Genomic DNA, 12,140 nt, shown 5'->3' on the forward strand with positions numbered 1-12,140 from the left:
ACTTAGAATCCCAAATCTCCCTTCACGGATACACTCCAGTTTACAGAAGTGGGCTGTGGCACTGCAGTTTCAGCTTCCACAGGGCGTAGCAGCACCTAGATCAAAAGATTACATCTACTACAGAAAGGGAAGGAGGTGCCCGGCCCCTCAACTTCTCCTGAGGCCGGAACCCAGCCCTCATGTGAATTCAGCTTCCTGGGTCATTCTCAGCAAAGAAGACTCAGGGTCCCTTCCACCCACCTCGTCCAGCCCAGTCCTCATTCAGTGTAAGCTACAGAATCAGGCACTTACATAAATCAGCTGGAGGCAAACACATTGAAATTGATCAACTGTGCTTCTTTCTCCACCAAATCCCACCCTTCAGATTCTGTAAATGTCAACATCTGCCCAGTGAATTCTCACCCTTGCTTACAAACAATGCCCGCAAGTAGCCTTCCTTTTTTTTTTTTTTTTTTAATGGCTGTGGCCATTTTGCCAGCCCTGTGGAGAAGCAGGAGTAAGGATCGGGGTTTGAGACTCTGGGGTGGCCAGCCCATGGGCCCAGCAGTTCCAGCTCCCTGTCCAGCCTTTCTCACCCGCTTTCACAGATGGATGGACAATCTCTCTGCTGCAAGGCACCACAAGACAGAGTCTCTGGCTGGCCTCTCTTGATTTTATTTTTTTCAGGTATAGTTCAATTTGGGGTGTTTTTGTTCTTGTCGTTTGTTGCTGCGCCGAGTCTCTTAGTTGCAGCATGCAGGATCTTCGATCTTCATTGCGGCATCTTCAAACTTTCAGCTGTGGTGCAAGAACTAGTTCCCCGACCAGGGATCAAACCCGGGCCCCTTGCATTGGGAGCACAGAGCCTTAGGCACTAGGCCACCAGGGAAATCCCATCTAATTTCTCTTTGCCTTGGTTTCACCATCTATAAAGCAGGAGAATTAATAACATCCTTTCTATAAAGTTGTGAGGATTAAAGGAGTTAATACTCTACAGTGCTTGGACCAGCACTAAAGGTGTAGCATGTGCCAGATAACCACTAGCTACTTCCTCCAAAACATAGCACCACGCCCACAGGATTTTTTTCTATTCTGTTAATTGCTGTGTCCCCAATCTCTAGAATGGTTCCCGGAACATAGTAAGCTTTAAATAAATTATGTTTAATGAATGACTCTCCTCTCTAGGCAAATTATTCAGTCAGAGAAAATAAGGGACTCCAGTCTAACTGGAGAGCATCAGTGCAGCCACCTGTGAGAACACAATCATGTGTTCATTTATTTAACAAATACTTACTGAGCAGTCATTTGTATATGCTGGGCACTCACTGTTACGTGAGTGATGCTTCAGCTGGCTTTTGTGACCCGTTGCTCCCCCACCTCTTACAGATCGCATGAGTGCCTTTCCTCCAGCCCAGCCTCAGCCCCATCAGTGCCTGGCCCACCCCCGAGCCTCCCTGCTGAGGACCTCCTCCTCAGCCTCTGGCCCTAAAGCCTTCCCACCCCTTAGGTCTGAGGTTGTTCATCTCAGAATGACTCATAGGTTGAAAGTATAGAACCTCCTTGGTTTACTTCTTCCTTCTCTGACCACTGCCACCTGTCACCGAGCCAGCTCCACCTCCAAGGTGAGAGACCACAGATGAGCTCTGCAGACCTCCAAACACAGGCCATGATCCAGGAAACCAAGGCCTTGCTCTATTCCTCTGGGTCCCAGACCACTCCATTGATTCACCCCTCTGTACCCCATCCCCAACCCCCACCAATATCCACACTGGCTTTTCCTATCTCAGAGACCTCCCATATACTACCCTCTGAGATATTTACTGTAGCCTCTGTCTAAAACACTTCTCATTTTCTCAGACCTACTGATCCCTCCAGAATTTTTTTTAGTCAGTCCTATATAAATACAGTTGGTGTCAGAGCTAATTTTGAAATCAAACAGTTCTACAAGACTAACGTCAGGACCTCCACCTCATCTCTCCCCACTTTCAAGTTCCCATCCTGAGGCAACCACTTCAATCTTTGGATCCATGTCTTCCTGTATTTACTTTTATATTTCTGAATAATAGCCTTCTATTTCTAGTTGATGATTTTTGCATTTTTTTTAAGACTAGCTAATGACTTCCTATATTGGAAAATGAGGATTGTGTTTTTACAGCATACACACACACATATTCTTCCACTACTCACTCCCCCACAATTCCTCCAGTATAGTTATATCAGTTTTTGGTTAGAATAGAATTCAGGTCATACAGTATTATGACCATGTAACTGCTATTCAGAGCTAACCAATCTCTTCTACTTAGAATATATTTTCTTCCTTATGCAACTTTTTGTTTTCTCAAGTGTTAATAGCTGACCTATTTTTTTGATTTGATGAATGTTCTCTTTTTCTATCACTCACCCTACTAGAACTGTCCAAAAAATCATAAACTTCCTCTCACTTCAGTTAAATATCTTAGACGATCTACAGCTTTGTTTACTTGCACACACCTCTCACCAAAAAAGCAAGAGAGTTCCAGAAAAATATCTACTTCCACTTTATTGACTATGCCAAAGCCTTTGACTTTGTGGATCACAGCAAACTGTGGGAAAGTCTTAAAGAGATGGACTGCCAAACCACCTTACTTGCTTCCTGAGAAATCTGTATGTAGGTCAAGAAGGAACAGTAGAACTAGATGTGGAACAACAGACTGGTTCCAAATCGGGAAAGGAGTAAGTATGTCAAAGCTGTATATTGTCACCTTGCGTATTTAACTTATATGCAGAGTACATCATGAGAAACGTTGGGCTAAATGAAGCATAAGCTGGAATCAAGATTTCTGGGAGAAATATCAATAAAATCAGATATGCAGATGACACCACCCTTATGGCAGAAAGTGAAGAACTAAAGAGCCTCTTGATGAAAGTAAAAGTGGAGAGTGAAAATGTTGGCTTAAAACTCAACATTCAGAAAATGAAGATCATGGCATCCAGTCCCATCACTTCATGGCAAATAGATGGGGAAACAATGGAAACAGTGAGAGACTTTATTTTGGGGGCTCCAAAATCACTGCAGGTGGTGACTGCAGCCATGAAATTAAAAGATGCTTGCTCCTTGGAAGAAAAGCTATGACCAACCTAGACAGCATATTAAAAAGCAGAGACATTATTTTGCCAACAAAGGTCAGTCTAGTCAAAGCTATGGTTTTTCCAGTGGTCATGTATGGATGTGAGAGTTGGACTATAAAGAAAGCTGAGCACCAAAAAATTGATGCTTTTGAACTGTGGTGTTGAAGAAGACTCTTAAGAGTCCCTTGGACAGCAAGGGGATCCAACCAATCCATCCTAAAGGAAATCAGTTCTGAATATTCATTGGAAGGACTGATGTTGAAGTTGAAACTCCAATACTCTGGCCACCTGATGCAAAGAACTGACACACTGGAAAAGACCCTGATGCTGGGGAAAGATTGAAGGTAGGAAGAGAAAGGGATGACAGAGGACGAGATGGTTGATGACATCACCAACTCAATGGACGCGAGTAAACTCCAGGAGTTGGTGGTGGACAGGGAGATCTGGTGGGCTGCAGTCTATGAGGTCACAGAGAGTCAGACACGACTGACCCATTAAACTGAACACATCTCTCCTGGAGTCCTCCATGTTCGTACTCCAGTCTGGACTCAAATCTCTACAGACCTGCTGCAAAGCCATTTTCTCGCATCTTACCTACATCTGCATCCTAGGATTTCCCTTCATGTTTCTTTAATGTGACATCACCTATTTGCTGGATCTCATGCCTTGCTCTTTCTTGGTTTAATCCCTTGTTTTGCAAGAGCACATCCTCCAGTAACTTTTTGAGACAGGGTTCTTAGGAGGTAACATTAAGACCTTGAATAGATAGAAATATTTTTTTCTACCAATAGTTGATTGATAGTTTGTCTGGGTATAACAGCCTAGACTGTAAATTATTTTCCTTCAAAAGTTTGGAGACTATGATTTTCTTCTATTTTCCAGAATTGTTTTCTGTTTCATTCCATTAAAAGGTTTAAGAATCTTTCCTTTGTCACATTGTTCTAAAATTTCATCATGACATTCCTTGCTAAGAATCCTTTTTTTAATTCATTGTGCTGGGTAATCAAATATAAAAACATATTTTTATATTTAAACATGCTTTTCAGATACAACAATTTTCTTTACCATGTCTTTGATCATTTCCTTCCCTCCATTGTCTCGGCCCACTCTCCACTCTTGAACTTCCAGAGTTGATCCTCCAATATTCATTTCTTTTCTGTCTTATTTTCCATATTTTTTATTTTTTTAATTTTACTTTCTATTCTACTTTATCTTCTAACACTCTTGAATTTTAACTTCTGTCAAAAAAGGAGAAATGTAAAAGCAAGCCCATTTTGTAATTTCTAAGACCTTTCTCTCCTCTGGATGTTCTTCTTAAAATTTCTTCTTGTTCTTGTATCACCAATTCAATGCTGTATCTTCTCGTAACTCTCTCAAGATATTGTAAAGTTTCCTTCTATGACCTCACTGACCTTTCCCCCAAGTTCCTTTTATCTGTTTATGTGGGATTTTTCTTAATCTTTCATATATAAGACTTCCCTTAAATGTCTGGTGATCCTTGACTGTCTGCTCTTGTTTACGAATGAGGCACTAAAAATTATTGGGAAGCTCTGACTAAAAGTCAGGGTTTCTCAATCAGTAATCTTCATTATAATGTGACCTGATTGAGTTATTTTAGGGAAGGCTGTTATATTGCCATTTATAATAAGACACATATAGTTGGTCTTCCTTCCAGTTCCTGGCACAGAGCTCCCAAAACCCTTGGAATTTCCTGAGTGATAAAAGTATGCTGATATTCATAACAAACTCCTTTCAGCTACACCAAAGTTTATTTTAATAAGAAAACTTTTTGAAAGCATCTAATGATAGTGGCTGGTTGTCAGGAAACCAACGATGCAGTTGGAGGGCTGGAACATTTGTCCTACCCCCTGCTCTTTGGGAAGGAGAAAGGGGCTGGAGGTCGAATCTATCACCAGTAGCCAATGAATTAATCAATCGTGCCTATGTAATAAAGCCTCCATAAAAAGCCAAAAGGACAGGTTCAGACAGCTTCTGACATGTGGAGTTTCAGGGATAATTCATTCCCAGAAAAAGCATGGAAGCTCTGCGTCTTTCCCCACATGGCTGGCCCTATGCATCTCTTCCATCTGGCTGTTCCTGAGCTATATCCTTTTATCACAAACTATAATCAAGTATGCGAAATGTTTTTCTGAGTTCCATGAACCACTCTTGCAAACTAATCAAACCCCAAGAGGGGAACATGGGAACCTCTGGCCTATAACCGGCTGATCAGAAGCACGGGTAACAACCTGGACTTGCCACTGCCATCTGAGGTCAGGTGAGGGGACAGTTTTGTGGGACTGAGCCTGTGGGATTTACCTATGGGATCTGATGCTATCTCCAGGTAAATGATGTCAGAATTGAGCTGAATTGTAGGACACCCAGCTGGTGTTGGAGAATGACTTGGTGGTATAGAAAAAAGAAACACGCACACATGAGACAGGCCATCTTGTGGTGATCAGTTTCCCCAGAAAAGAATCGCCAAGTCTCTAGTCTGAAGGGAATAAGCCAGCCATTAGTGTTCTCCCTGATGAGTAGAGAGAAAAGCTAAGATTGTCCCTCCAACCAATGTATAGCCTCTTACCTAATGCCCTGGTTTCCGTGCTGCACCTCTGCCTCAGCTCTGTTTGAGGCCCTCATTGAGAGTCTGCTGGAGTAAGGAAGTAAGATTTATCTGTCTGCAGAGGTAGGAAAAGAGACTGGAGTATGCCTATTTTTAACACAGACTTTCAGTTATTCTTCTTTTCACTGGCACAGACACAATACTTGCCCTCATAGCAGTTTAGTGTAGTGTCAGGCACTAAAGCCCGATTTCCAGGTTCAGATCCCACACCTCCACTCATGAGATATTGGAGTACCCTGAAGTATCTAATTTCTCTAGACCTTTTTCCTCACCTGCAAAAATAAAAATGAGAACGCTGTCTAGTTTATAACTTTTCCTGAAGATTCAATAGCACAATAAATGTAATGCTTAGAACCCCAACTGATACATAGTAAACCTTCAATAAATATTAGATGCTTTATTTTCAATCTAACTCCTTTCCCCAACCTCTTTACTGTTCTCTCTCTTGCCCTTGCTAATCCCATTATTATACTTTAGTCAGAATAAACTTTTTAAAATATAAATCTAATCAGCCAAATTCATTCTGGTTTGCTTGGAACTGAGGGGTTTCCCAGACACAGGATTTTCATTGCTAAAACCTGAATGTCCCCAGCAAATCAGAAAGAGTTGGTCACCCTAAGTCACCCCTCCCTGCAAAAAGGCTTCCTATTTCTCTTCATGTAAAGCACAAACTCCTGGCCATTCCAAGTGCTGGGTGATCTGCCCTCCAGGCTCATGGCTCTCTATTCCCCAGCGTCCCCACATTCCATTCTCCTCTGGCTTCCTTCCAATTCCTCCATCCCAGTTCCCTTCAGAGGCTTCTCCCACGCTGTTCCACACGCCCTTCCACCCTTTCACCCTTCATCCTTTTGTCTTGGGCATCTGTCAGGAAGACCTTCCCTGAAGCCTCGGATAGTGTCGCATGCCCTGTAGGACAGAATCCTCAGGAGGACAGTGTCTCTAGGAAGAGAATCTCCCTTTATTCATGGCTGTGTTACCAGCACAGGACAGTGAGGTCAAAGTGGCTCTCTGCTGACGTCACAAAGTCATGAAAGTGGAAATGCTCCTGGCCATCTGCTGACACTCGCTGTTGACTCATGGCCCTGGGAAAGACACTAGATCTGGAGAGGAAAGATGCAAGGGGCCCAAGAAGCCACTCTGCCTCCACCTCAGCTCCACCATGGGAAGGAGGACTCCAGAGAAACCACTGTCCGTTGTAAGCATTTTTTAAAACCCCTCCTCACCCTGGGAATCAGGAACCTCACCTTCCACACCCCTGCCCTCAACTGAGGATCTTGGCTACACTTGCCTTGCCATAGGCGCCGCCCTACTTGGGCAGGGCTCCTGTGAATGGTTAGCACTTATATGTTGGCGCCAGTGCAGGGCACTTCTCTGATCTTACTGCCTAAGCTTCTTGCTGTTGTTTGGTCACTCGCTCTTGTCTGATCCTTTTGCAACTTCATAGACAATAGCCCATCAGGCTCCTCCGTCCATGGGATTTCCCGGGCAAGAATACTGGAGAGGTAGCCATTTCCTTCTCCAGGAGATCTTCCCAACCCAGGGATCAAACCTCCCAACCCCTCCACTGGTGGGCAGATACTTTACCAGTGAGCCACCTGGGAAGCTTAAGTTTCCCTTGACACAATCTGCCACCGCGCAGCCCAGTTGCAGCCCCTTCCTCCCTCCACTTTCCGTCTACCACCCAGGCCTCGCTTAAGGTAAGTCTAAGTAATACCTGTTGCTGCCCCTTCTCCCATTCCAAATTCTGTCCCCTCCAGGAGCTTTACCCTGATGTCCACCCCTACACCACCCCCATCTCAGAGCCCTGCTGCCCAGAACATCACCCTAGATCTGCTGCCCAGATTGTTTCACCTCCTCCTTTCTCAGCAGAGTCTGGGTCTTCCTCCCTCAGGCTCGATAACCTCCAAGGCTGAGAGCTTTCTGCCTTCACCCTGGGTGGTTCTCAGGAGCAAGGCTTATTCTCCCCACTTAGACTGGGGGCTCCCTGAGGTCCTCTCCTGCCTCTAATTCTCTCTCCACACCCTGAGCCAGACCTCTAGCCACAGAATGCAGAAGAAAGGAGACGGACTGCCCTAATCCCAGCTCCTCCGAGATCAAAGCTTTCGGAGGGAAGGGGTGAGGGGATCCCATCATGCCTGCAAAGAAAAGAAATGGGCAAGACCAGCTTCAAAGTTCTGCCAAGCTGGAAATTTAGAGACGGTCCCACGTGGCTTCTGGTGTGGGGTTTGACTGAGTTCCAGTTCCCAAGGCTCTAATGGGACTGACAGTGGTCGTGACTGTGGTGAGATCTGTCGTGGGTCCAGGGTCATTGCGCCCATTATAGCAAGCCCCACCCAAGGCCGTACACCGGATTTCACCACAGTGGCTCTCAAGGTAGCACACGGGAGAGGAAGGGCATTATTCACTCAGGGCTTATTAAGTGCCGGTCTTGCAATACTCTTCCTCACGTTACCCTGATATCTATGGGCAACTTGTGGATATTATGAGATGGTTCTGGGAAGGACAAGACAACCCACCTCCCCATTACCCAGGCAAAGGTATCAAACCCCGTCCTCTAAGTGCAGCTCCCTTCAAGGCTTTGTCTCTGACACCCACCCAAAAGCTGAAGTGGATATGACCACTCAGTCAGCAATTACTGGTAAACTACTCAGTATGAGGTCTAATCCCATTTATACTGGCTCTTCCTCCCCACCCCACTTCACCAGCTTGGCTGGATTTGCACATAGCTCCAGTCAAAAGAGGCACAAACCTGAGCATAGTGGCAGCTATAGGCTTCCTTAAAAGGCTCAACATGTAGATTTAAGCACAGCAGCACACAGAAATCTTAACAGATATGTTTACCAGAAGCCATTTCCTCTCCACTAAACTGTGCTGTCTGAGCACAAAAATCTCTCCAGCTGTCTCATCCAGTTCCCTCACTGCCATCTCGCTTCTGCCACCCTCACCACTTTGCCATTCCTGTCCAAACTAGCCACTAGAACTTCCGTCCCTCCAGCCATTGACAGGGGCTCTGGAGAGCAGAGCAACCTAGAAATTCCATGACCTGTCTCCCTCACTCTGCGTATACAGGTATCCCTACTAGGTGTCAGCCTGCAAAAGTCAGTTATATTCCTAGCTACTGTTAACAGTTAGGGAAAGTTTTTTTTATAACTTTTCTTGGAGTACAGTTGCTTTACAGTGTTGTTAGTTTCTGCTCTACAGCAAAGTGAATCAGTTACACACATCCATATATCCACTCTTTATTAGAATCCTTTCCCATATAGGTCATCATAGAGTACAGAGTAAAGTTCACTCTTCTATACAGTAGGTCTTTATTAGTTATCTTTTTTATATAAATTAGTATGCTTATGTACATCCCAATCTCTCAAGTTATCCCTCTCCAACTCAGCTGAGGGAAATTATTAACACCATTTGTAATAGAACAAAAAAAAATGTAGATATCCAGGAATCAATCTAATAAAATATATCAACTCTGAAATGTTGATGAAAGACCCCAGATAATTTTGAAGAAGATGAACAAAGAAGTGGACTTCCCTACCAGATAGAAGACTCATTATAAAGCAGCGGTCATTAAAACATTGAAGTAATGGTGCAGAGACAGAGAAATAGAGCAAAATAGAGATCCCAGAAATAGACCCACACATATAAATGGAAATGAGAAGAAGGGGGTGTCATCAAGAGGGACAGTGCAAATCAGTAGAAAAGGACAGCCTAGTTCACAAGTGGCACTGAAATAATTATGCACGTGGAGAAAAAAATAAAATTGATTTCCATGCTACATTACATAGCATACAAAAATAAATTCCAGCTGGGTTAAAAACTTAAATATAAACTTGTAAAAAATAAAACTTTAAAACCTTTAGAAGAAAATTATAGAAAAAGATCTTTATGACATCAGGGCAGTAAAGATTTTCTTTTTTTTTTTTTGACTTTTTATTTTTACTTTATTCTACTTTATAATACTGTATTGGTTTTGCCATACATTGACATGAATCCACCACGGGTGTACATGTGATCCCAAACATGACCCCACTCCCACCTCCCTCCCTACAACATCCCTCTGGGTCATCCCTGTGCACCAGCCCCAAGCATGCTGTATCCTGCATCGGACATAGACTGGCGATTCGATTCTTACATGATAGTATACATGTTTCAATGCCATTCTCCCAAATCATCCCACCCTCTCCCTCTCCCTCTGAGTCCAAAAGTCTGTACACATCTGTGTCTTTTTTGCTGTCTTGCATACAGGGTCATCATTGCCATCTTTCTAAATTCCATATATATGTGTTAGTATACTGTATTGGTGTTTTTCTTTCTGGCTTACTTCACTCTGTATAATCAGCTCCAATTTCATCCATCTCATCAGAACCGATTCAAATGTATTCTTTTTAACGGCTGAGTAATACTCCATTGTGTATATGTACCACAGCTTTCTTATCCATTCATCTGCTGATGGACATCTAGGTTGTTTCCATGTCCTGGCTATTATAAACAGTGCTGCGATGAACATTGGGGTACAGGTGTCTCTTTCAATTCTGGTTTCCTCAGTGTGTATGCCCAGAAGTGGGATTGCTGGGTCATATGGCAGTTCTATTTGCAATTTTTTAAGGAGCCTCCACACTGTTCTCCATAGTGGTTGTACTAGTTTGCATTCCCACCAACAGTGTAGGAGGGTTCTCTTTTCTCCACACCCTCTCCAGCATTTATTGCTTACAGATTTTTGGATCGCAGACATTCTGACTGGTGTGAAGTGGTACCTCATTGTGGTTTTGATTTGCATTTCTCTAATAATGAGTGATGTTGAGCATCTTTTCATGTGTTTGTTAGCCATTGTTGTATGTCTTCTTTGGAGAAATGTCTATTTAGTTCTTTGGCCCATTTTTTGATTGGGTCGTTTATTTTTCTGGAATTGAGTTGTATAAGTTGCTTGTATATTTTTGAGATTAGTTGTTTGTCAGTTGTTTCATTTGCTATTATTTTCTCCCATTCAGAAGGCTGTCTTAAAAATATGGAACGCTTCATGAATTTGCATGTCATCCTTGTGCAGGGGCCATGCTAATCTTCTCTGTATCGTTCCAATTTTAGTATATGTGCTGCCGAAGCGAGCACAGCAAAGATTTTCTTAAAGATAAAAAGAGTATAATCTGGGGTGGCGGGGAGGGAAGACTTCCTTACACTTAAATTTAAAATTTATGTTTATCAAAAAACACTATTGAAAAAAATCTATCAACCAGGGGAAAATATTTGTTTTGTATTGTTATATGTCTTCACATGTAACTGACAAACATATAGCATCCAATACACTTTTTTAAAACTACAAATTAACATGAAAAAGACAAACGATGCAATAGAAAAACTGTTTAAAGAATAAGAACAAGCAGCTCACAGACGAGCAATGATGGAAATTCAAGTTTCAATTATATCATTGGGATATCAGATTAGGAAAAGTATTTAATCTGGCATTTAGGACTTTGCACAAATTCAAACACTGCTCAAAGGATTTGCATAATCTCTTTGGAGAAAACTTCAGCAATATCAAATGTAGGCAAAATGTACATTCCCTCTGACCCAGCAACCTCACCTTGAGGTTTATTTCCTAGAGAATCCTGTATACAATGAAATATGTGTAAGAAAATTTATGGGAATATTGTTTATAACAGCAAAGAAAGGAAGTAAGTCTATCTGCCAGGAGATTAAAGAGGAGAATTCTAGGAAAATGGTTATATAAATTACATAGTATTCATGAAATGAAATATGATACACAATATTGGACTACATAAAAGTGAAAATTAGTGAACTAGCACTAATATCAACATGGGTGAATTTCACAAAGACAATGCTAAAAAAAGACAACTCAAGTTTCAAAAGTATAAAGTTTAAAATGAACAGAACAATACTAGATACACAAGGGAAATGATAAACACCGAATTCAAGATGACAGTCTCTTTGAGTGTAGGGGAATGAGAGAGTAGTGGGACCAAAGAGGATTCAACTTTATTTGCAGTGGTTTCTATAGTTTTTGTAATTGTGGTAAAAACACACATCACATGATGTTTGCCAACTTTACGTGTCCTGCTGCTGCTGCTGCTGAGTCGCTTCAGTCGTGTCCGACTCTGTGCGACCCCAGAGACAGCAGCCCACCAGGCTCCCCCATCCCTGGGGTTCTCCAGGCAGGAACACTGGAGTGGGTTGCCATTTCCTTCTCCAGTGCATGAAAGTGAAAAGTGAAAGTTAAGTCGCTCAGTTGTGTCCGACTCTTCGAGACCCCATGGACTGCAGCCTACCAGGCTCCTCAGCCTATGGGATTTTCCAGGCAAGAGTACTGGAGTGGGGTGCCATTGTTTACGTGTACAGTTCAGTGTTATTAAGTGCATTTACATTATTGCATAACCATCACCAACATCCATCTTCAGAACCCTTTTCATCTTGC

General features: G+C 42.7%; 1 non-coding gene across 1 annotated transcript; it reads right to left on the reverse strand.

Moving 5' to 3' along the window:
• Window positions 1–10,712: 10,712 nt before the first annotated feature.
• On the reverse strand, window positions 10,713–10,819 carry LOC138431192 (U6 spliceosomal RNA). The gene has a single exon (XR_011253597.1). It is a non-coding gene; the product is annotated as a U6 spliceosomal RNA (small nuclear RNA).
• Window positions 10,820–12,140: the final 1,321 nt, after the last annotated feature.

The sequence above is a fragment of the Ovis canadensis genome, chromosome 1, assembly GCF_042477335.2.
Source record: "Ovis canadensis isolate MfBH-ARS-UI-01 breed Bighorn chromosome 1, ARS-UI_OviCan_v2, whole genome shotgun sequence".
Classification (NCBI taxonomy): Eukaryota; Metazoa; Chordata; class Mammalia; order Artiodactyla; family Bovidae; genus Ovis; species Ovis canadensis.